Raw genomic sequence first — 25,300 nt, 5'->3', positions numbered from 1 at the left:
TCGATGGAAGCAGATCTAGATTTCAAGTGGCCAACTTGATTTATATTTTTTAAATTTAAAATGTCAAGTGGAACATGTGTCCCGAAACATTGAGCCATTTTAGTCATATTTACGAAATTCGCAAAAACTCCTCGCATGCAACTACCGCCTACATCATTTTCAACTCGTATTTGGAACAGGCACCAAGAGCGTTAGTTTCCCACAAACTGGCTCAAAATGGTAGCTAAAAATTTACACACTGGTACTCGTATACATATATGTATACACATACTATATGGACTTGGTTCCACAAGCTGCTAACAACTACCGCCAATAATATGGCTTAAAATTTCGCTGACAGTTGAGTGGCAGCACAAATCTAGTTGCTGTAGCAACATTGTCCAACGCACGGCAGCACAAATTTGTAATTGTAATTGCTCGTTGCCGAGATTGGGATTGGTGCAACCAATGAACAGCAACAAAGCTAGCCGCGCAGAGACCACAAAAACATGTTGCACAACAACCCAACATATACGCAACGGTATATAAGTAGCAGAGAACTGCATTTGCTGAATGAAAAACATTCGTACGCGCTCAACAGCCGAATAATCACACTGTTCGGATCAGCCGATCAAACTTGCCTGAGCTCACATTTTCGTTGTTGATTTTAAATTCACTCGTCTGTGTGCGATTTTTTGTTCCACTCCGAGTTTGTTCGGCTCGTGTTCAATATAATGATTTCGGGCGCTTGCTCATTCGGTTCAACAATCATTGTTTTGAACAAGAACAACACTCAACTCGCAAAAATCAACTCGTATGATTTTACTCATGCGCGCAGCAAGCGGCACTTTTTCTGCACAGATGAAATGTGAGAAGAAGAACAAGACAAGCTACAACAACAAACTGCATAGAAATTGTTACGGTACATGCAGTCGTAACGCTCACATCGTGCCGTCTTGTCGCCAATCGTTTACTCATAATCGATCAACTCAAATTGAACAGAATGATGCTTTCGTCAACATATGTTCATTTTATTGAACGCTGACTTTTGTTCAGTGAGTTGAATTGAGTGAGAAATTTTGAACCGAGGACTCAAAATCTTCGGAATGATGTGTACGGCAAAATGAGTTGATTTTTACTCATCACTCTGTTTTTTTCAGTGAGTTGAAGTGAATGAAGAATTTCGCGTATGAGTAAATCAAGAAAATAGTGATTTTTGCAGTTCTCTGATAAGTAGATACGAACTACAGATATGCAAGGGGAATTTACACAGCCGCAAGTAAAGGAAATAGCTAAGTGATGAAAAAGGAATTCTCTGTGTTTGTCAGCTGCTGCTGCAAGCGAATATTTGCACATTTGCGGTGCGCCTGTAGTCGAACTGCTGAAAAATAGAAAATTTGAAAACCACAAACCACTTACTACTCGGTTGACGCACACGCATTTTCGCGCTGAGTTCCGTTCACTTCACTTCACTCTTCAGTTCATTTGAACTCGGCACATCAGCGATTTGAAGCTCGATGGATATTAGCCATACGTTGGTTGTTGTTGGGCGCTACTTGCCTATGGTTAGAGATCAACCAAAAGCTGTCTGCTGTGCACAGCACGAATGCAATCATACATACATATCTTTATATGCACAGTTTTGGCCTTCGAAAACGGAAATTGTTGTAAGTTTTGTTATTGTTAACAGCCGGTTTCACGAAACAAATTTAAGTGAAAAATAATTAAATAACTAAATAATTTAACAAAAACAAAGGCTCGTGTATCTTGATACAAGTTTGAACTTGTCGCAAAATGTATTTACAATCTTTCCGCCTCTTCTCTCTGCAATTGTCGAGTGTTGGACGCTGATGAGTTCGAATTAACGCGTCGTTTTGTTAAATAGCAAGTGTATGAAAATGTATTGATTTAGTTCGAAATATAAACAGATTTAGTAGGGAACTCGTGATAACTTTGAATTATAGAGAGGTTCGGATTATGGCAAGTTTGAATTAACGAGAGTCTACTGAATTACGATGAAGTTGATTTTCGATACAGATTTCGTTTAACTAAACAGTCTGCATGGATGACCCTGGAGCTTATTAGGAATAAAATTCAGCACAAAACTAAGAAATAAGTATATGTAAGTGTACTTCCAATCAAAAATTATGTTATTCTTTTGGAAAACATTGTAGAAACGGTGCTATGACTCCCGAATTAATGCTTTTATTAACATTGCGCTTCTTTGCAACTGGCTGCATGCAAAGAACGAGTGGTGACCTATGTGGTGTTTCAAAAAGTTCTTCCTGTCGCGCAATAAAAAGAGTGTGTCACAGTATTTCATTGTTAATAAAACGCTTTATAACCATTACTACCATGTGCTAGCTGCTATGGACTGCACACATGTAAGAATAATATCACCCGGTCATTATAATCATTATAAATTATTTAAACTGATAGATTATTGAAAATGAATAACTATTTAGGTGGCTATGAAGCAGAACTATTTCGAAACCGAAAAAAAACTATTTTTCAATAAATGTGCAAACGTTTTGGGACAGTAACCTGAACATAATGGATATCGTAGCCCGCTGGCCAGGATCGTCCCATGACGCAATAACACTGAAAAATTCACGAGTATTTAGCCAATTTGAAGCAGGTAAATTCGGAAATTCCATAGTCGTTGCTGACAGTGGCTATTCTTGTAATCGGTGGATAATGACACCTTTATTAAAAGTGCAAAACCGGAGGAGGCGCTATACAATGAGTCGCAAATCAGAACCCGTAATTGTGTCGAACGTCAGTATAGTGTGTGGAAACGACGATTTCCAGTTCTTGCGCTGGGAATACGAATGCGCCTTACAGTAGTAGAAAGTATTATTGTAGCAACCTCAGTTTTACATAATATTTGTAACTTAAATGGCGATTACAATGCTCCAGCAGTCTACGGAAATGATATAAATAACATTATATATACAGTTGTTGAAGTGTTGAGTTGCCAACAAGAAAAAATCGAATACAAACTTATTTTAAAAACTTGTAAATTCTTCAAATTAATACATAATTAATAAAATGAACATCTTTAATATTATTTTGTTTAAAATTCAGGAACACATTGTAATATTAATAGTAATACTGATAAGGCACATTGCAAAAGTTAAAAAATTGCGTTTTCACTTTGATTTTAATTGATCCTCCAGTATCCGCATTTCAAGGACATGCTCCATAATGATAAATTTTTGTTGTAGTTCATGTGCTTCTTTCATTTGCTGTATACGTAACGTGTGTTCGATTTTCGTAAACTCAATTTCTTCTTTCAATTTCTTTTCTGACCATTTTGCTTTTATATCTGCTAGCTTAGCCCAGCTTGTATGTTTTTTATTTACAGTTTCAGCGCACTGTTTTTTTTTTGGCGTTTTCAATTGCATTGGTGTATAGTGTTCCCAAGGTTCAAAATCTACTTGGAAACAACTTAATTTTCATTCCGGCAGTTTGTAATAGCTCTTAATAAAAATATACATACCAATTTCTTCTTCCATCATTTGATCTTCCTTTATTGTCTTATTTTGTAGCTCAACTGTTAAAATTAATAACAGACACACATATTTGTAAACGATAATAAATATTTCATAATGTGTAAGTATCTACCTGAATTATCGAAATCCTCAACATTTATTTCTAGGCAGTCGTTGTCATATGTGGAGTCCATCCCCCGCACTTTTATTTGGCAATATTTCATCAAACAGTGTGTCAACTTCGGTATCAGTGGGATCTGGCTCTTTGCAAGGACCCCCGCCTGTACCTGATCACATACTTTTTGTGATCAGCAGATCGTTTTTTCCTGTCTGCTTTTATATTTAAATATTTCGTTCGCAGATTTTTTGTTGAACGAGGTGCTCCGGAGCACACCGAGTTGAAACTTTCTGTTATTGTCTCCCACACTTTGTCCTTTTGGTCAGGACGCACTTTTCCTGTTGCCTTGCATTCCAAAATACTTGAATTTTGCTGCACTAGGCTTAGCAGTGTGCAAATTTCATCCGAAGAAAAATTTTTACTTCTAGCCGCAGTTTCCATTTTCACAAATAAATACAACTTATTTGTTTACATAAATCAACTGTTATTCTTACTACCATCCCTGCCTTTTAATTTTTTGGTTGCCAAATGTCAATAATGGCGAAACGCAGGAAACTTAAGTGCAAAGTTAAATAAAAAGTAAAATTAAAACAAGTAAGGAAGGGCTAAGTTCGGGTGTAACCGAACATTTTATACTCTCGCAATTTATTGATGTAATTTTATAAAGATAACACAATTCGACCCATATATTCGGTATAAAGTTCAATAGAATAACGAAAATCGTCATAAATAGCATATGGGGACCGAGGTAATTCCTAAACCGATTTCAACCCGAATTATGACCCGATTTTTACCATTTCAGGTACAGAGAGAAACTGTTATAAGAAAAAAATTCAGAGGGAATGAATTACATTAAAATATCTGAGGGATTTACCAAAGTATATTTTCGGGGAGAAATTACCCTTAGGCACTGAGTTCTTCATGTTCGATATCAGGGGCCTTGAAAAGTCATGGTTCGATTTTGACAATTTTTTCACAAGTGATGCAACAGATCATATACAGTGTTTGTGTAAAGTTTTATTTCGCTATCTTCATTGGTTCCTAATGTATATATTATAAAGTGAAGGAATCAGATGGAATTCAAAAATGAGTTATATGGGAAGTTGTCGTGGTTGTGAACCAATTTCGTCCATTTTTCAGACGTGTCATCAGGGTGTCAAGAAAATATTATATACCGAATTTCATTGAAATCTGTCTAGTAGTTCCAGAGATATGGTTTTTGACCCATAAGTGGGCGACGCCACGCCCATTTTCCATTTTGTAAAAAAATCTCAGTGCAGTTTACTTCTGCCATTTCTTATATAAAATTTGGTGTTTCTGACGTTTTTCGTTAGTGAGTTAACGCACTTTTAGTAATTTTCAACCTAACCTTTGTATGGGAGGTGGGCGTGGTTATTATCCGATTTCTTTCATTTTTTTAATGTATAAGGAAATGACTAAAATAAACGACTGCTGGTTTATATAGCTTTATTGGTTTGCGAGTTATATACAAAAACCTTTTTTGGGGTGGAGTCACGCCCACTTTTCCAAAAAAATTACATCCAAATGTGCCCCTCCCTAATGGGATTCCGCCATTTTGTGGGCGTGGCAGTGGACCGATTTTGCCCATTTTCAACCTCCTCAGGGTGCCAAGGAACATATGTTCCAAGTTTCATTAAGATATCTTAATTTTGACTCAAGTTATCGCTTGCACGAACAGACGGACAGACGGACACACGGACAGACGGACGGACAGACATCCGGATTTCAAATCCACTCGTCATCCTGATCATTTATGTATATATAAACCCATATCTAACTCTTATATTTCTTGGTGACACAAACAACCGTTAGGTGAACAAAACTATTATACTCTGTGCAACAGGTTGCGAAATGGAACTTAATTTTCAATTAAAAAAGTTCGTGAAACCGGCTGTAAGTGCTATCATTGTGTTGAAAGTGCTCAAGTACAATTGATTTGTGGTGATGATAAGAGAGCGCCGAAAGCAGATCAAACATAAGCTTGAGGTCGAATGTTTTTAGACCAGAGTCGACAAGGAACATGATTATTTTCATTATTACTTCATTATTACTTAAACAAAACTCGAGTTCTACATTATACTGTACCCCTTGTTGGTCAGGATCAGAAAGAAATCGTTTTTCGAATTTATCTTTACAATAGAAAGAATAAATTTCAAAGAGCCTCTGTCTACCTTATATATGTAGCACGTAGATTGTGTCAAAACCCTTACATTGTGATCCAAAAAGTCGGATATGAATACCTACAAGAGTGCACTATAACTTCATACAAATGTAGCATAAGATAAGAACAGCAAACCAAAATTGTCAAAACTATGTATGTATTTAAATCCTCGAAATAGTTTAGTTGCTAACAAATTAATATTCATGAACAAAAAAATGGAACTTAACAGTTTTATGAACGGAACGTAGCTGCTAAATATGAAATTAATTACACATATTCGGCGTGAGTCACACACGACTAATAACCGTCTTAAAGTAATTGGCGTAAAAGAGCACAAAATATAAAACAATATAAGCAAAAAACACTTAACAGTTAAATTACTAAAATGCTAAAAGCGAATTTACCGGTTTGAAATACATATATACAATTTTTTTTACCAGCGAATTATTATTATTAAACGACGTGAAAGCAATAATTAATATTGGCCCCGCGTGAATTTAGCGTTGGCTGGGCGAATGTCAGCACTAACGTCGTCGCAAGGTCGTTCTCCATTGGGAGGAATTGTAAGAGATCTAGGTATCGTCTTGACCTTAGTAGGAGACATTTATATTTGGCAATAGATTTTCGTGGTATTTAATTGACGTCCAAGCGTGGGAATACATATTTTACCTGATCTCTACCGCCAAAACCGATGTGTGGTAATTGTTTTAACACTTTTTGACTATACCGATTTCATAAGATTAATTATTGAAGCGAGCTATATATAAATTACATTAGCGACCTTGGTTATTAATCATGTTGAGAATTCTAAAATATTAATTTCCAATAGTCAACGTATCTCTGATTTACAACTAAGTCATTTCTGTGCAGTTTCTTTTAGGTTTAACAATTGGGAGACATAGTCTTATTGTCAAAGGAATATAAAATACTTTACTTCTCAATCATTATGTATACTAATAGGAATACATAAAACGATTCATTCATTGATTTCCTTCAGAACAATTACTATGTTAGCAATTTGTATTTTAATTTACTAGACAGCGCGAAACATGTCCTTCAACACCCACACATCTGTACGTATATTTGTTTCTAAGAAATGTCTAGTCACTTTTTTCCTTTGACTGAAATTCTCAGCCAACTTAACCATGTCTTAACTTCAACTTAATGTTTTCAACTCACTAATACTTTATGCCACCGAACTAAGAGACTTGCTTTTATGCAACTAATTGTCTTTTAGAATTTTCAAAAACTTTTATAATTTCGTTAGTATCGGTTGGACTCTTTACAAAGCTGTAATTCGACAACGAAATGCTTTTACTTTAACCCTTAAGTGAGTGTTGATGGGTAGGTTTTAATTTTTGTTTGTGCAGTGCTTTTAGTATAAGATCTTTTTAAAAGTGGGAAGAAGCTATACAAATTTATATTTCAAGGTATGGGGTCCGTAAGATCAAATTTTAGATATTATTTGTGGATTTATGTGAATTTACAGTTAAGAAAGATTTTTAAGCATTGCATTGGAAGCTTGGTCCTACGAATTTTCGAAATATTTTTCATACTCATACTGTTTAAAATGCTCCTAAAATTAATAGGCAGGCAAGTCTAAAATCTCATATGCCTAAACTAACGGTTAAGCAGCATGTAACATTTGTTTGCAATTCGAAAAGTTGCCGCTGACAATTAGCTGAAAAGTTTGTGTAACATCTGGGCACGCAGCAAGAAAGTCTCCCATTGATGATTTTGGTGCTTTATGTATTTTTTTGTTGGTAACGTTTTTTTTTTTCATTTTTACTTCCTTTTTTGTACACAACACTAATGAATTCTCAATATTTTTCTTTCTCACACTTTTCAGCATTTCACAGTTGGGCGAGTACGCCGGTTGATGTAATGAATGAAGGCGAAATTTCTAACTGTGAAGTTATACATTGGTGAATGGGTGTTAATGTTTATGTTTAAAGACGTACATACATATTTACATATATACAGGTAAACAGTCTGTTAGACAATTGTAAAATTAAAAGGAAACATAATAATAATCGGTCATTCAATGCTTTATATTAAAGATAAAGATATCATTAGTATCCGACTATAACATTTTTCACTCTCAAAATTTTGGTTAGATGACTCATCGAAATTTTTTAAAAAAATTGTTATGATCTGAACTTTTCCATCGGTGAAACTCTGCGACCACTATAATGGAGTTTTCGTGAAACTTTCTCAATAATAAGTTTTCGATCCCCGAATGTAAAGAATCAATGATATTTGAATATTTATCAGAAGACAATCGATAAAAACTTTCCAAAATATTGCTAATATCGTATTAATTTTCAAATATTTTTAATCTTACCAAAAACGGTCCCTTGTAAAACTGGTGATTATTTGAACTACAGTAGTTCATAAAAATGTCGGCATACATTTCAACAACACTGTTAACACATGCAATCGAACCCGAGGGATACTCGTACATCCACAAAGTTGGGTTTGTAAACAGTCAACGTCGACAGAGGACACACTTTCACATTCTACCTAACTGTAATTAATTTGTGCGCTCAGACTCGCCAGGTTTTGGCACAAATGCGCCTAGGAATTAATGGAATAAAGGAAAGCTTGTTGCCTCTCCAAAGGCTTTACAGTTCAACAATTTTGCATTTTACGCATGTTAAAACCAATGTATGTATTATGTAAGTCAGTGAGTGTGTCTATTTCAGTTGCAACTTTAAGAAAACTTGGTGTTATTCTGAATTAATTCAAACTGAGCCCTTTGCTATGCTTATTTTCCTAACCTGGGACGCCGGTTGAAACCCGAAAGTGGAAGATGTGTACATATGTATTCAGTTGGCTTCTAGAAGGAAAGTGGTAGGCGAAGAATGACATTCCATTCGTACGCGGGAAATAGAGCAAGCACGACAACCAGACAGTCCCCAGCCAACTAGCTTGGGAGTGCAACTAGAGAAAATATGTATGTATGTATATTGTCACTACTACTTTAGAGTGCAAAAATTTTCAATTTAGCTACTTTTCACCACCCATCCACACTTACTTATTAACTTTTTTCAAGCTGACATTAAGTGAATTTATAGTATTAGTTTCAAGTTCGTGGCGGTATAAACACAAGTTTGCGAAGAAAATATACGGCAAATACATTTGTTGAAAGAAAAGTAAAATAATTCATTGACCACAAGGTCAATTATTTCCTAGAGAAATTAAGAAATATATATATGTCGGTATGTGGACTTAAACAATGTGATAGTGAATGAGACCCCAAATAAGAGGGTAGTCATTGGGTTTAAGAATATAATTTTTAATTTACAAACCATTATTGGTTTCTGAAGCTGTTCTTCAGACAAAATCTTCAATTTGCCATACATGAATGGTTCCAGGAGCAATCTCATTAGTATTACAAGCGGAAATGATGTCCTTCGAGCTAATAAATATGTTCTATCTGCATAGATGCAGATCTGTGCGAGAATTTAGATTATTCTCTACCTAATTTTCTACCTCGAGTATTATCTCAATATTATCTCGAATGCTTCCTAAACTTTGTGATCATAAGACCTAGACGCTGAAATCGAATTCAAATCACATAACACTTCTCTCCCTTTGGTCCAATCACCATCGGAATATCTTATTTGGTTATATATTGCTCAATCTATGTGATTTCTATCCAGCCATCATTATTTCTAGGTCTGATATTTTTCTTGGTTGTACCTTTATACTAACAGCTGATTATTTCAACGCTCCGAGCACCACGTATAAGCTCCATACATCATTTTAGAAATTGCAAATATTGGCCAGTCCATTCATCAAAAAGAAACTTTAATTTGTGCGCCAACAAGAAAGCCAATTCTGTGCTAGACTCGCATGCACTGTCTATAACAATCGAAATATATCGCCACAACAAAGTTGCGTGCAACAGCAGACATGTGACTTTTTTATTGCCCAAGCCAAAGACGATAGGTAACTCAGTTCTATTGTTTGCGTTCTTCTCTTTTTATTTGCTATACTATTTACTAAAGTTTAGTGTGAATTAAGCCACAGTGAGAGGCCGACCATTTTTCACATCGAGTCTAGAAGACAGTGTGAACGATTTTTTACAGATTTCTGAAAAAAAGTTGATAAGTTTCAAAGAATCGAAGCGAAGAAAAATCTTCTAACTACAAGCAAACTTTATATAATTTGTTTAGAGCACATTTCGCTCATTTACATGAATAGTGTCATAACTCAAAAAACACGATTTTTGAGTTGAGTATGTAGAAATGTGCGTAATTTCGTCGTCCACATTGTATAAAAAAATTCCATTCTTATGCGTTGAAAAATAAAGCGTGAAATAAGAACGTGCCGTTATAAAACTTGTTATGTTGCATTATTTTTTAACCACAACAACGACACATTTCTGTTGTGTCAGAACTAGGCATGGCTTTTTCAGAAACGACATAATTCTAAATGGGTCATTTTATGCCTACGGCAAAGCTTCAGTATACTCTTTTTAGTCCACTGATGCTCATCATTTTATTAAATATATTACATGCTACGATTTTTCAATACGCTTATGGTATTTTTCTATATTTTCTAAATAAGAGACAATTGAAAACTTTAAACCGCTCCCCTGAAAAATCGACTCTTTTGAGTTGTGACACTATTCATGTAAATGAGCGATTTCTTCTTTCAGTAAACCTGGAAATAAAATGTATATATGTATTTATCAACTCATTAAAAATACACGCCTGACTCGATTGTATATTTAGACTCGATTTAGATATTTTCTAAAACAATGTATTTGTATCAGCTGTATCTTGAGGAAGAAAATTCACTAAAAGTTTAGGAGTGAAAAGCTATAAACGGAAAAGGTTGAAGAACCTGACCATTTATAAGTAATCGGTCTTTAAAATATAAGATACACCAAACAGTTTAATAGAATCCTTATAGATTTGTTGTTAAGCCAAAGAGCAAGATTGATAGACAAACATAGACATGGAGAGACATAGAATTCGGAGTGTTTGTTTTTAGTGTTATAGTCTTATTCTACAGTGATCCTTAAGCTGTTCCAAACCAAATGAATTAATACAAGGAGAACTGTCAGAGAGCATTACTCATCGCATTAACTAGTCAAGTTCTTTGGACGCAAGCCTTTTATGAATTGTTAAAAGATTTATGATAATAGGAATTCTGACTAACCGCTATACGAAAACAGGTTAAGTATGTAGGTGTCAGCTCAGAATTTCATTTTTGCCTAGTTAGCTTTTATAGATATACTAGTAAACCCGGGACGCTTTGCTGTGAATAATTTATATACATATATACATATATTTATATATATATTTTTTATTTTTTAATACATTTAAATTATTACCTAGGAATATAGTTATAAAATGTATAGTTTGTATTAAAATGCATATATTTATATGATATTCGTCCTGTCCTTGTCAAAATATTAGAGGATATTGAAGTGTGTCAAATGAGCGATGTAGATCTGAAATAATGCTGAGAGTATTGTCCTGCTGTGTGATTTTTATTGATCGATTTTCAACAGGATCGCCAACCATAATAACGAAACAAATTACGTCACACAAAAAACACTTGCTCAAACAAATTTTTTTCCACAAAAACAAATTTAAATTTCAAAAAATACAATCAACTACACGTATATAAACAAACACCAGCCGCAATGTAAAAATCAGGGATAAAGGGATGTCCAACTTATTCCAACGTGAGAGCGCCTCAAAATAAGCGTTTTTTAAAACAATTTGAATTATTGCCACACCAGACAAAATACAAATTTTTGGGCATTTAAATTAAAATACCCAACATTTATTACGGTTAAAAAAAATTTTATACTGTATTTTTAATATAAAAATTACATATTTAAATTTCTTTTAGCGATATTAAGGAACGTTAAAATTGCTTGTTTTCGAACTTTCACTAATAAATAAGGAAAATTATCACTTGTCAACTGACAATTGATAATTTTTTTACAATTTTCCATGAAAAATTAATTTCCCTATGCTGCATATCATAAAAAAGTTCTTTACCCTCTTTTAAATTTTGCGTTTACATTTATATTTATTGTTTTAAGCTCTTATAAGTAATCTTGCACGGCGTTTAAAAATGTCTCTGTCGTATAATTTATTTAGCAACATTTCAATATGGCCGTTCCAGTTTCCCAATTGCGAAACGTCAAAACCTACTGATTCCAGTCAACTGTCAAAGATTGGTAGGTTTTGACGTTTGTCCGTGCGCTCTCACTTCCAATGAAAATAGAGTTGGACATCTCTTTATCTCTGGTAAAAATTTTCAAAAGCCAGCTATGATATGCACCCACAAACCAACAAATGAGAAAATATACATACAATCGTAAATATATTCAAACACTTGCGGTAATGTAAGAATATACAAAGCCAACTACAGAAAAAGTATACACGTACTGACAAATTTTATCTACACACACAATCGAACATATAGTGAAAATGAAATATTTTTATGAAAAAAACACATATATAAATGAATATACAAATGCATAAATATGTATCCAAAAGCGCTAGAAAACTAAGACAAACCACAAACTAACGTACAAATATTCAAATGAATGTACTCACATCCAAATAATATAAACTTCAAACAACGCATTTTCATTTAATGCTTTTAGCAAGTGGCAGCTTTTGTTATAACAGCCTAAATCCATGAAAATTTAGAAAGAAGTGTAGCGCCATCTATTGTAAAATAGCGTACTTAGCGCCACCAACTGGTGGATAGCTCTTTGCTAATAATAAACAAATAATTTGCAATAAATAAATAATGCGACTATAAGGAGAGTTCTTAACTATCCTATCTTTCAAGTTGGACCAAACTGCACACAGTGTTCAAAATTTCATTAAAATCGGTTCAGTAGTTTAGGAGTCCATCGAAAACAAACAATGTGACACGTGATTTTTATATATTAAGATGTATATATATTTTTATACTCTCGCAACCTGTTGCACAGGGAATCATAGTTTTGTTCACATAACGGTTGCTTGTGTCACCAAGAAATATAAGAGTTAGATATGGTCAGGATGACGAGTGGATTTGAAATCCGGATGTCTGTCCGTCCGTCTGTCCGTCTGTCCGTGCAAGCGATAACTTGAGTAAAAATTAAGATATCTTAATGAAACTTGGAACACATGTTCCTTGGCACCCTGAGGAGGTTGCTTTCGAAAATGGGCAAAATCGGTCCACTGCCACGCCCACAAAATGGTGGAAACCGAAAACCTATACAGTGTCATAACTAAGCCATAAATAAAGTTATGAAAATGTAATTTGGAACATAGGATCCCATTAGGGAGGGGCACATTTTGATGTAATTTTTTTGGAAAAGTGGGCGTGACCCCGCCCCCAAATAGGTTTTTTGTATATAACTCGCAAACCAATAAAGCGATATAAACCAAACTTTCTGCAGTCGTTTCTTTTAGCCATTTCCTTATACAGTCCAAAAATGAAAGAAATCGGATAATAACCACGCCCACCTGTCATACAAAGGTTAGGTTGAAAATTACTAAAAGTGGGTTAACTCACTAACGAAAAACGTCAGAAACACCAAATTTTACATGAGAAATGGCAGAAGGAAGCTGCACTGAGATTTGTTTACAAAATGGAAAAAGGGCGTGGCGTCGCCCACTTATGGGTCAAAAACCATATCTCAAGAACTATTCGACCGATTTCAATGAAATTCGGTATATAACACTTTCTTGACACCCTGATGACACGGGTGGAATATGGGCGAAATCGATTCACAACTACGTTTACTTCCCGTATAACTCAATTTTGAATTCCATCTGATTCGTTCACTTTATAATGTATTCATAAGGAATCAATGAAGCTAGCGGAATAAAACTTTACACAAATACCGTATTTGAGCTGTGACATCACTTGCGGAAAAATTGTCAAAATCGGACCATGAATTTTCAAGGCCCCTGATATCGAACATGAAGATCTCAGTGCCTAAGGTTAATTTTTCACCGAAAATATAGGTAAATCCCTCAGATATTTTAATGTAATTCATTCCCTCTGAATTTTTTTCTTATAACAGTTTCTCTCTGTACCTGAAATGGTAAAAATCGGGTCATAACTTCCCTCAGATCCCATATACCTAATTATAAGTAATATTAAATTAATTGAGCGTATAGTCTTCGATACATTGTATCTTGGTGGTGAAAACGAGTGAAATCGGTTTAGGAATTACCTCAGTCCCCATATATTATTTATGATGATTTTCGTTATTCTATTGAACTTTATACCAAATATATGGGTCGACTTGTGTTATCTTTATAAAATTACATCAATAAATTGCGAGAGTATAAAATGTTCGGTTACACCCGAACTTAGCCCTTCCTTACTTGTTTTATCATATGTTAATCGCTTCATTAAGCTTATATGTAGCTGCATTTTAATTGCTCATCACTGTAATATACACGTATTTCAAAAGGAATTTGATTTATTCGCATGCACAGAGCGCTTAAAAAGTAAATACAAAGAAAAAAGATTAACACAAAAATAACGATAATTTAATGCTGTTAGCACGTTTTTAAGCGACTAACTGTTAATAAAAAGCTTTTGCGCGAGAGCAAGAACAGATTGCAGCCGATTGAGTTGAATTCAGAATAGCGCACGTATACACCTGGAACGTGTACTTATGTATGGTCGTATGTGGTATGTGTCTATATGATTGTATATATCTACATTTGTATGTATGTCTGTGTGAGTTTTTGTGTGATAAACTCACAGTGTTTGCCGTGCAAGCACTTCGCGTCAAAACCAAAACGCGAATTTATGGAACCTTGGTTTTAGGTTATCAATGGATTGGGTTTGCCTGGTATTTCGAATTGACATCTATTTGAAAAAACGATCGGTGAATTATCCTGGGTTGGTAAAAAATGAAATGGAAACCGTGATACAGTATTTTATAACTCAAAGGGATTGCCTTAAAGAACATAAAAAACTTTATATTGATAATAAAAAAACTGAAATTATTATTTATTTCCAGGAAAATGTATATTTATTAATATAATTAATAAATATTTGTTTATACAATTAATTAATATCCATTTTAATATAAAATTCGATACACAAAAGTACAAATTTATGGATGTGTGAAAGTAAAGAGTATGTGGAAAAAAAGAAAAATATTAATATTTTATCCATTTAAATTTTAACAGACTACATGTCTCATATTCTTCCGAATTTCTTGAAATTTAATAAAATTTACAAATAGCAAACAAACGACTATATTTTTCACATACTTGAAAGTAATGCAATATTTACACAATATTTAAATTGTCAAGAAAAACCAACAATAGCAACAACCAACCAAAAAATTTAATTGGCGAAACAATAAAATCAATCAACTGCAATTGCCAACTTAAACCTAAATGGATTACAACATTTGTCATTATTTTCCCGTTAGTCATTATTAGACACAAATTGTAAAACAAAACTCATATTTTTGATTTTACATGGCTTGCATATTTAGTTCCATTTGTGTGTACACTGAGGCGAATAAATTTCTCAAAACTAGATAACCAAGGAATGGCCACAGGATATACATAATTAATTTGATGTAAATAAATAATAAATACTTTGTACACTATATGTGTGCGCAACACAAATATTCACTAATTACACTTGCAGCTGTAATCCTTTAACAAATTATTTTCAAATATAGTTCGAGGTATAAATAACAGTTGTATGGTTTATAAACATAAATTTGTGTTTGTCGGTTCTACTCTATAAATTCCTGGTTTATTCAGTAAAAATCCCCTGTTATTAACTACAGGACTAAGGATTCGTAGTGATTCAGTTATCATTACACCCGTTCAGATTATCCGCTTGCACGTATGAAACAAATGGATTTATATTGTTCCGTCTAATATTCTAGTTTACCATTATTTCGACATGCAGATAAGAAGTTATGAATGAGTTGCCGATATTAAGAATAACTGAATAATATGGATACGATTGTTAATGATATTTGGCTAATAGATCCTTAAGGATATCTGGATAATATTTATTTATTCAAAGATCCGAATATTGACTAGAATAACTATACGAATATCCGGATATTCTTGCTATTTATCCATTGATACAAATAAACTTCGGACAGTAAGGGCTACTAAGGATATCAGGATAATATTTTGTTTCATTTATGCATCATTTGATCGATAAAATTTGATAGATAAAATCGTGCTAAAATGGATAAGCGCATTATACTAATTTTTTCAATTACCTAAATTCCGGATATTCATATATCTTTCAAAATATTTATAAAGGCCTCACTTATTTAATTGATACTTTTGGAATATAAATAAACGCAATATTGGTATATTATTTTTGAAATTATTTCTACAAAGATCATTAAAATAAATAAAAATAATAATAATAAAAGAAATTATTAATCAATAATAATTAGAAATTATTTTTAATCTTGTGACAAAGCAAGGTTACTTAAAAAATTAAGGCAAAATGTGTCTAAAAACATTCGAAACAATTTCAGATTCAATTTTAAGCCAAAAATCTTTAGTTTCATGAATCATATAAGAAAATTTGTCTCATATGTTAATTTACAAAGTTTCATTTTCGCATAAAATTATGTATGTTTTTTGTTGATTAACACTGCAGCTTAGAGTCAAACGGTCAAAATGCCAGAATTTACTTAAAATCTGCTTGCTGCTCTCATGTGAACAATTACTCATTTGCGACCTGATTATGCAGAGCTTGGAATGTTTGTCTTTTATACCGTAGAATTTTGATTTGCTTCTTTAGGTTGGTAGTTAAGTAAAACTCTATGTTGATGCGCTGTTTAAACATAAACTTCGTTTACGAGGACACAAATAAAGCTTGAAGTTTCTTAATTTCGGAATTTCGAAGTCAAAAAGAAAACCACATAAACATACATAAAAACAGAGTTGCGGGTTGTGTATCATAGTTTTGTTCACATAACGGTTGTTTGTGTCACCAAGAAATATAAGAGTTAGATATGGGGTTATATATACATAAATGATCAGGATGACGAGTAGATTTGAAATCCGGATGTCTGTCCGTCCGTCTGTCCGTCTGTCCGTGCAAGCGATAATTTGAGTAAAAATTAAGATATCTTAATGAAACTTGGAACACATGTTCCTTGGCACCCTGAGGAGGTTGCTTTCGAAAATGGGCAAAAACGGTCCACTGCCACGCCCACAAAATGAAGGAAACCGAAAACCTATACTGTGTCATAACTAAGCCATAAATAAAGTTATGAAAATGAAATTTGGAACATAGGATCCCATTAGGGAGGGGCACATTTGGATGTAATTTTTTTGGAAAAGTGGGCGTGACCCCGCCCCCAAATAGGTTTTTTGTATATAACTCGCAAACCAATAAAGCTATATAAGCCAAACTTTCTGCAGTCGTTTCTTATAGCCATTTCCTTATACAGTCCAAAAATGAAAGAAATCGGATAATAACCACGCCCACCACCCATACAAAGGTTAGGTTGAAAATTACTAAAAGTGGGTTAACTCCCTAACGAAAAACGTCAGAAACACCAAATTTTACATAAGAAAAGGCAGAAGAAAGCTGCACTGAGATTTTTTTACAAAATGGAAAATGGGCGTGGTGTCGCCCACTTATGGGTCAAAAACCATATCTCAAGAACTATTCGACCGATTTCAATGAAATTCGGTACATAACACTTTCTTGACACCCTGATGACACGGGTGGAATATGGGCGAAATCGGTTCACAACTACGTCTACTTCCCATATAACCCAATTTTGAATTCCATCTGATTCGTTCACTTTATAATGGATTCATAAGGAACCAATGAAGCTAGCGGAATAAAACTTTACACAAATACTGTATTTGAGCTGTGACATCACTTGTGGAAAAATTGTCAAAGTCGAACCATGACTTTTCAAGGCCCCTGATATCAAACATGAAGAACTCAGTGCCTAAGGTTAATTTTTCACCGAAAATATAGGTAAATCCCTCAGATATTTTAATGTAATTCATTCCCTCTGAATTTTTTTCTTATAACAGTTTCTCTCTGTACCTGAAATGGTAAAAATTGGGTCATAACTTCCCCCAGATCCCATATACCTAATTATAAGTAATATTAAATTAAGTGAGCGTATAGTCTTCGATACGTTGTATCTTGGTGGTGAAAACGAGTGAAATCGGTTTAGGAATTACCTCAGTCCCCATATACTATTTATGACGATTTTCGTTATTCTATTGAACTTTATGCCGAATATATGGGTCGAATTGTGTTGTCTTTATAAAATTACATCAATAAATTGCGAGAGTATAAAATGTTCGGTTACACCCGAACTTAGCCCTTCCTTACTTGTTTCTTTTGAATTCGATCACTGCACAAAATATGCCACACAGTCACACTGTCGACGTGCAGCATTCTTTGCTGCTGCTGCCGTACCACGTTTCAACACACCGTTACGACTGTTAACAGCACCAGCTGAGCTGGAATGAACTACGTGTGCTCCACCTCTGTGTAAGTACATTTGTAAGTGTGTGTGTGTGGGTGCATGCATACAAAGTGGCCAAACTGATTTCCGCACAAATGCACAGCAAACATCATAGTAAATATTCTTTTTGCTTTGCTTTGCTTATTCTACATATTTTGTTTGATTTGTTGTTGTTGTTATTGTTGCTCACCTGAGTCAAATCGGTGCTGGCGAATGGAGTCAATGTAAATGTGCATGTAAATTTGTTATGTATGGAGTTCAATTCGTGTGGTATACATAAAAGTATGAATAGTCTAATACAAATGCTTAGAGGGGCGAATAACTGGTGGCGATAAAGCAGTTTACTGGTTAAACTATTTTTGAGTAAAAAGTATATTTTTAATTGCAGTGGTAAGAGAACTGTTTAATAACTGCACTCGAATTTTTGTACAGAAGTTATTTAATGACATTTTAATTATCTCCTTTTGCCAAATCGTTCGGATTTTAATAATTTGTCTGCTAAGGGCAAACAAAAGTGCTGTTACGTTGAGAAATATAAGTGGAGCCTTAAGTAGCTGTATATATGGCTTAAGATTTATACTTAAATAATTAAATTGTAGACTAAGAACGAACGAAAACACTTCAGGCGATGATTAAATTTTGAATACAAATATTTTTACAAAAATGTCTTACCCCAAAAAAACGGTAGAAATTACCTTAAAATTAACACTTCTTCAGTAATGACTGTTCATCTGAACTCAAAATCTTCCCTTTGAACCCATTTTATTCACACTCTGAAACTATGTAAATATATAGACGAAGTAAAATATTTAATTTTTGAGCTTGAATCTTTATAAGTACTATAATTATAAAGATCTATATTTTTATCTACCACTTGAACTTGAAAGCAGAAGCAGATGCCTAAAGAGTACAGGTATATAAGTGACAGTAAAAGTGCTCTTATGCAGCTCGAGCAGTAAGGAAAAAAATTACGGATAAGAATTTTCTAAGTTTGAGGAGTCTATACATAATCAAAGAATGACAATTTTGACCGTACTTTTACTATTAGAATTAACTTTGACTCGGAAGTTCTTTTAAGCTTTAGGGGTACTCAAAAAATAACGGGAATTGTGAAATTTAAAAATTCACAGGTTTGGAGAGTCCAATTGTAAATTTTTACATTCCCCCGAAGTACGATACAATTTTAAGTTCATATTCACTGCTTACTTTGTTTATAGCAGCCGCTAAAGTTAGACGTGTTTTTATAAACTTGGCGATTTTCGTTTGTTAAAAGCTCACATTTTTTTGCTTGTTCTTCATTTCTTGGTCAAACCATACTGTAACGATGCCTCCATATTTGCCAGACATGACTCCGTGTGACTTTTTCGTATTTTCAAAAATAAAAAGAACCATAAAGGGACATCATTTTGCAAGCATGCGAGAAAACAGTAAAAAAGCCAAAGGTGATCTCAAAAATCAAGTAAGAAGATTGGGAAGAAGCGCTGGCAAGTGCATAATATCGAATGGGTACTAATTTAAAGGCGACTACGTTAGACGAATGAATATATATATATATATATTTTTTTTAATTAAAATTACCATTATTTTTAGAACACACAGTGTGTATAACAGTTGTCAAAGCACAAACTATAATCATTATTTGACCATTTCTTAACGAGAGGAACACTACAATGTTTTATGACAGAATCTCTAATTAATATGCAACATTTGTTATTTATAAATTTTTTCAGACTACTCTTTCTGAGTTTCACAGCCCTTAATTATTAATTGTCGACTGCGACCTAACTTAGTGCTTCATTACATGTTAAGAATATAATTATAACATCTTAGTTATTTGCGATTTCAATTATTCCTAACATATATAATAAATAGTACAAAAATGTCATTAACAATTTATGTACTGACAAATTGAACATTTTCGTTGCATGTCGCCCACGTTTTTTATTCATACTAACATATGTACATATATGTGCTGTTGTATGAGTTTAAGTAGGTAGTTAATGTCTTTAAGTTTAAGTTTAAGTAGGTAGGTAGTCAATGCACACGTTTAATTAAATCGTTTAATTTGAGGTTAAAAGGATGTATTTCATAAACAAAAAATGCATGCACATAAAATGTGTTTTCACTTTTGTATGTATGCAAGAGAGAAAATATGTAAAATAAAAATATTGACGATTATAGACTGGGGTGTACGTACACATTCGTATGTATCAATATCACCTACAACGAGTTTAATTTGCAATTTTCAATACCACCACATAGGAATACACACAATCACATATAAATAAGAATGTACATATATTTATTTATGCCTACAAACGCATATCGAGTCACGTTAAGACTTGTGATGACTTTTTATGAAAGTGTTTGAAGCTTATCGGTTATTCAAGTGAATAGAATATTGATTTAATGGCGAACAGATTTGATTGAACCTTTTGACTTCGAATGCAAATACAGATTAAATAAGTAAACGCGCCTTTTTTCATGCAATTTAAAATACGTTTTGTTGTTGCATACCGATAATTACAAAAGCAGTAGTATGTATAAATTACTGAAACTTTTTTCCGGTATAACTCTGTATGAGTGGTGCTTAAGTCGTTAAGCCAAATTATATACATACTTATGTATGTATGTATGTTCTAACCCAATATGTAGTTTTTGCAATAATTTTCAGAGATAATCAGAGTTAGATAGAATTTAAGTGCCTTTTTAAGTGCGTGTAGATAATAAGTTAATATGAGTTAAACGCGCAAGATTGAAATACACACTAAAAAATAAAAAAACCTTAATTTTTGTTATACTATAACATAAGGAATTATCGCATAGTATAGTGAAGGATTTTTTAGAAAATGCATCAAAACTTTGTACACAGATCGATATATGCTCTCACAAGAGTCGACGCTATATAAAAGGAGAGGAATCGGTTTTATACCTGCCAAAGGTTTGTTAGCTCGGCAGATTTGCTCATTATTTCAGTTATATTTCAGTCGTTACAATAATAATATAGTGAAGTTAACTATTTTTTATGATTTTCATAGACATTATAAGAAAAATAACCAAGATATGTCACCTTCTTCACACCTCCAACTATTAGAAAATGTGCTACACAAACTCATAATATTTCTTTAACAATTCTTAGACCCTCCTAATTGACCATTAAGGTGGAAGGGCGGGAAATCAGTAGCCACTAAAACCACGATTAGAAATTAGAGTATTCGTGCTTCCATAGATGTATTGTATGCGCAATAAGAAACAATTTGGTGTAACTCATTTTTTGTACTCAGGGGCCATCCATAAATTACGTCACACCTTGAAGGGGGGGGAGGGTATCATTCAGAAGTGATATTGTGTGACAAGGGGCAGGGGGGGTCAAAAGCTTTGTGACATCACATTTCACACACATCTGCTGCGCTCCTGGTGCTAGACGACTGGCTGCTCTGTACCACGTCGCATGGCATCTCTCAGTAGCGAACTTACTGGTGTACTATTAAAACATGATGCTTTTGGGTCCCATCTTGATTCAATTAATCGAACTACTGACTTAGATCTAGAGAAACGAAACTTCGAAAGTGCGGGTAATGTGTTGGCTGAGATTTGAAGCAAGTTAGTCATTGATAATTTTCCAGTCGTTGCTGAATATGTTGCACCAATTGTTACTGGACTGGATATTGTACAGGCTATGATGTTGAAAAATAATGCTACTTGGTATGCTAAACATGTACGTGAGTCACAATATTTTTTACAAATAGTTAAATGTGAAACTATTGCATGTTACGGTGTAAGACGTTCTAGTCTTTGGAAATTATTAAAAGAAGGATTTTTACCACCACCTGTGTTAATTAAACAGACATCAGAAGGTTATGGAGTCACAGGGAGTGATGACAACGACGCAAAGTTTGCTCCATTATTACTACAGATATTATTAAATCTCCAAGCATCATCCCATCTGAAACAAGTTCTATATGATAGTTATTGCCCTAGTGGCGAGTCATACTTATTTAAAAGATCGTGTAGCATATGTGGCCTATATTTTTCTTCATATAAAGCCACCAATCAACACAAACAATCATATAAAAAACAAGAGCTGTTATATATCGCGAAAATTCGTCCTCAAAGAATTGCGGCTTGACGTGCTCGAGAGATTCTCTGTTTAATTAATCATGACGATGCTTTATGAATGGAAGAAGAAGAGGAGTGTGTCAAAAGTCCATGGAAACAAGAGGATTAAGTTTTGTATTTTTAATTAGCATAATTAAGTATCTATTCCTTCTTGACTAGTATTTAATATTTAACTAAATATTGATTTTATTAAAGATTATTCAATAAATATAAGAATAAATAGAATAACCTGATTTTGTTTTTATTTTATGATAAATCCATAAAATTGGAAAATGGGTGACGTCACGTCAGGGGAGGTGTGAGTTCAAAATGTGACAACTTGTGACAAGGAGGTGGGGAGGTGTTAAAAAGTCCTTAAATTCGTGTGACGTAATTTATGGATGGCCCCTTACGAGTTAAAAGATGCTATCAATTAAGAATTTCCAATACATAGCAGTTTGTTTTCTACAAAGAATCTATAAAAGAGACGGTCATAGGTGTAAGTTGTGGAAGAAACTACCAAATCGTAAGATTTTTTACACCAACTCAACTTTATTAACTTAAAAAAATTAATTGAAGCAACCAAAAGTCGGCTTTATGGCTCTATCACTTCACATTTTAATCATTATGCTACTTATCACTCACTACTTATCACAATTCGCTGAGTTGAAAGAAGTAATTCTTAGTCAAATAAGATTTTTTCTCCTCATATAAAATGCAAAATTTCAGGCGCTTCATTTACACAGTTCACACCTTAAAAAAATGAATTAAAGCAACCAAAAGTCGGCTTTATGGCTCTATCACTTCACTTTTTAATCATTATGCTACTTATCACTCACTACTTATCACAATTCGCTGAGTTGAAAGAAGTAATTCTTAGTCAAATAAGATTTTTTCTCCTCATATAAAATGCAAAATTTCAGGCGCTTCATTTACACACTTCACACGTTTTATTTGAATTTACACTTGAAAGAATATTTAGAAATTACTTATACAGCTTCTGCTAAAACAGCCAAAAAGTTCAAGAGGGCAAACAGAAAATACCAAAACACACATTCACAGCACTGTCATTTGTTTTCATGCGGTTTTTTACATTACATTTACAGAACGCAGCCAAGGTCATGCGCTGACTGTGGCAGCAAAAACACAGCCGCCGCTATTCTATTCTGCACTCCGTCGTCGTAATGTAAGAAGCTGCCAAACCTCACAAAATACATTTATATTAACACAGATACTTAATTTTGTGTATGTGTGGACAAAAACTCATTTACAACAAACAACAAACAAACACGCTGACACACACACACAAACAAAAAATGCCATGTGTAATTCACGTAAGCATAATTTTATTCTTTCATCACTTTATATTCTTCGTCTTCAGATTTCTCGCAGAGAATTTCTGTTGCGCTTTGTCTACTGTTTCTGTGGTCATTCGCTGACGCGACGTTGCGCCACAATTCAACTTCCACTTTGGAAAAAACCTGATTTGCTGCTACTCGTAGTCACTTCACTTCTTCACTCAACACACTGACATCACTTTCCATATGAAATATTTAATTTTTTACATTACATACCTGCATACTTATGCATATGTATGTATTTATCTATATTATCCTTTTTAAATCCACTTTGTGTTTTTTTTGTATCTTCTTTTATAAATTTGTTCTTTCAAACTTTTCTTCTTAAATTTAGTTTCACATTTTCAAATTATTCTTTTGACTTCACTTCACTTTATAGCCACTTAAAACCTCACTAAACCACACTTCTAAAATTCTGATTGCATAAATAAATAGCAGAGGAAGACCAATACGCTTATTTGTTGGCAAACAAAATTAACACATACCTTTAATACAACTAACTGCTGCGACAGAGTATTAGCAGCGAAATACAGAATAAACAGCGCTTAAATTACTACACATCCACTGCTGCTGCTGCGACTGTTAACAATAACCGCGCTGTCGACGCAGTTTTAGCTCTGTCGCTGTCGCTGTTGGTGGTCTGCGTTGACTGCGCAGCAAACTTTACACGTTGTACATTACCGATACTTCACACTGTAGACTACTAAACCTTACCGACGGCAGAGCAGAAAATAAATATTTGTATGAAGACGACTTTACCCGAACGAAATACGTGTTAACTCAATGAGCGACGGCGTTTAACTGTTGGTGCATTTTCTGACAACCCTAATCGTGGTTATAATCTCGCTCGCATGCTTTGCGTTTGAGAGTGTTTCGTGTCTCTATAGAGAAAAGTAGTATTTAGGAGGCATATTATTGTAGTAACAAATATAATAAATTTGGAAATAAATATAGAGTAATTTCTAAAAAATAGTTGGCAGTGAAATATGATTTTTATATTTTTGAATAACGAATAAAATAAATTTTTACGTGTTCCAGTAGTTATATATATTTTTGAAGTCCAGGTGGGCTTTATCCGATATAATGAGAGTCAGCAAGTTTGAAGCTTCCTTCGTATGATTGATTGATTTTTATGACGGACTGCTTGCAAATATAATATATAAAACATATGTATGCTGTTGAAATAAGAATCTTTAGAAACCGATTATAATTACAATTATGTACTCTTAATATTAATTACATCCTGACTTGCACTAACAAGATCCTCTCCTGTTCGTTCCACGGTTTCATTAATAAAAGTGGTAGACATTTTTAACTACACTTTATTGAAAAAAAAATACAAGACGATACTGTTTTGGACGCTCAGAAATATTCTCTTGCTTTCTCTCCCTCTCTCTCTCTCTAATACTTATTTTGGCTCTCGCCTTACTCTCATTTTTTCTTGCTTCTCAAAAGACGCTCGTTTGTATCTCTCTACCTGTTGCATTTCGTTTGTTTACAAATTGAACAATGTAGTGGTGCTGTGAATGACTCCTTAGCGGTTACTTTTTAGTGCACTCAAATAACTATAGTGATGTCATTTGC

General features: G+C 33.7%; 1 protein-coding gene across 2 annotated transcripts in view; it reads right to left on the bottom strand.

The window, feature by feature from the left end:
• The window catches only part of LOC128923089 (cadherin-87A-like), a 231,858-nt gene extending 207,356 nt beyond the window's left edge, over nucleotides 1–24,502 (bottom strand). For both annotated transcript variants that reach the window (XM_054235551.1, XM_054235544.1), the window contains exon 1: nucleotides 24,202–24,502. The gene's annotated coding sequence lies outside the window, so the exon portion shown is untranslated. The remainder of the gene's footprint in view (nucleotides 1–24,201) is intronic.
• Between the last annotated feature and the right edge of the window lie 798 nt (nucleotides 24,503–25,300).

Source organism: Zeugodacus cucurbitae, chromosome 2 (genome assembly GCF_028554725.1).
Source record: "Zeugodacus cucurbitae isolate PBARC_wt_2022May chromosome 2, idZeuCucr1.2, whole genome shotgun sequence".
Lineage (NCBI taxonomy): Eukaryota > Metazoa > Arthropoda > Insecta > Diptera > Tephritidae > Zeugodacus > Zeugodacus cucurbitae.
This window is presented reverse-complemented; position numbering and strand designations above follow the sequence as displayed.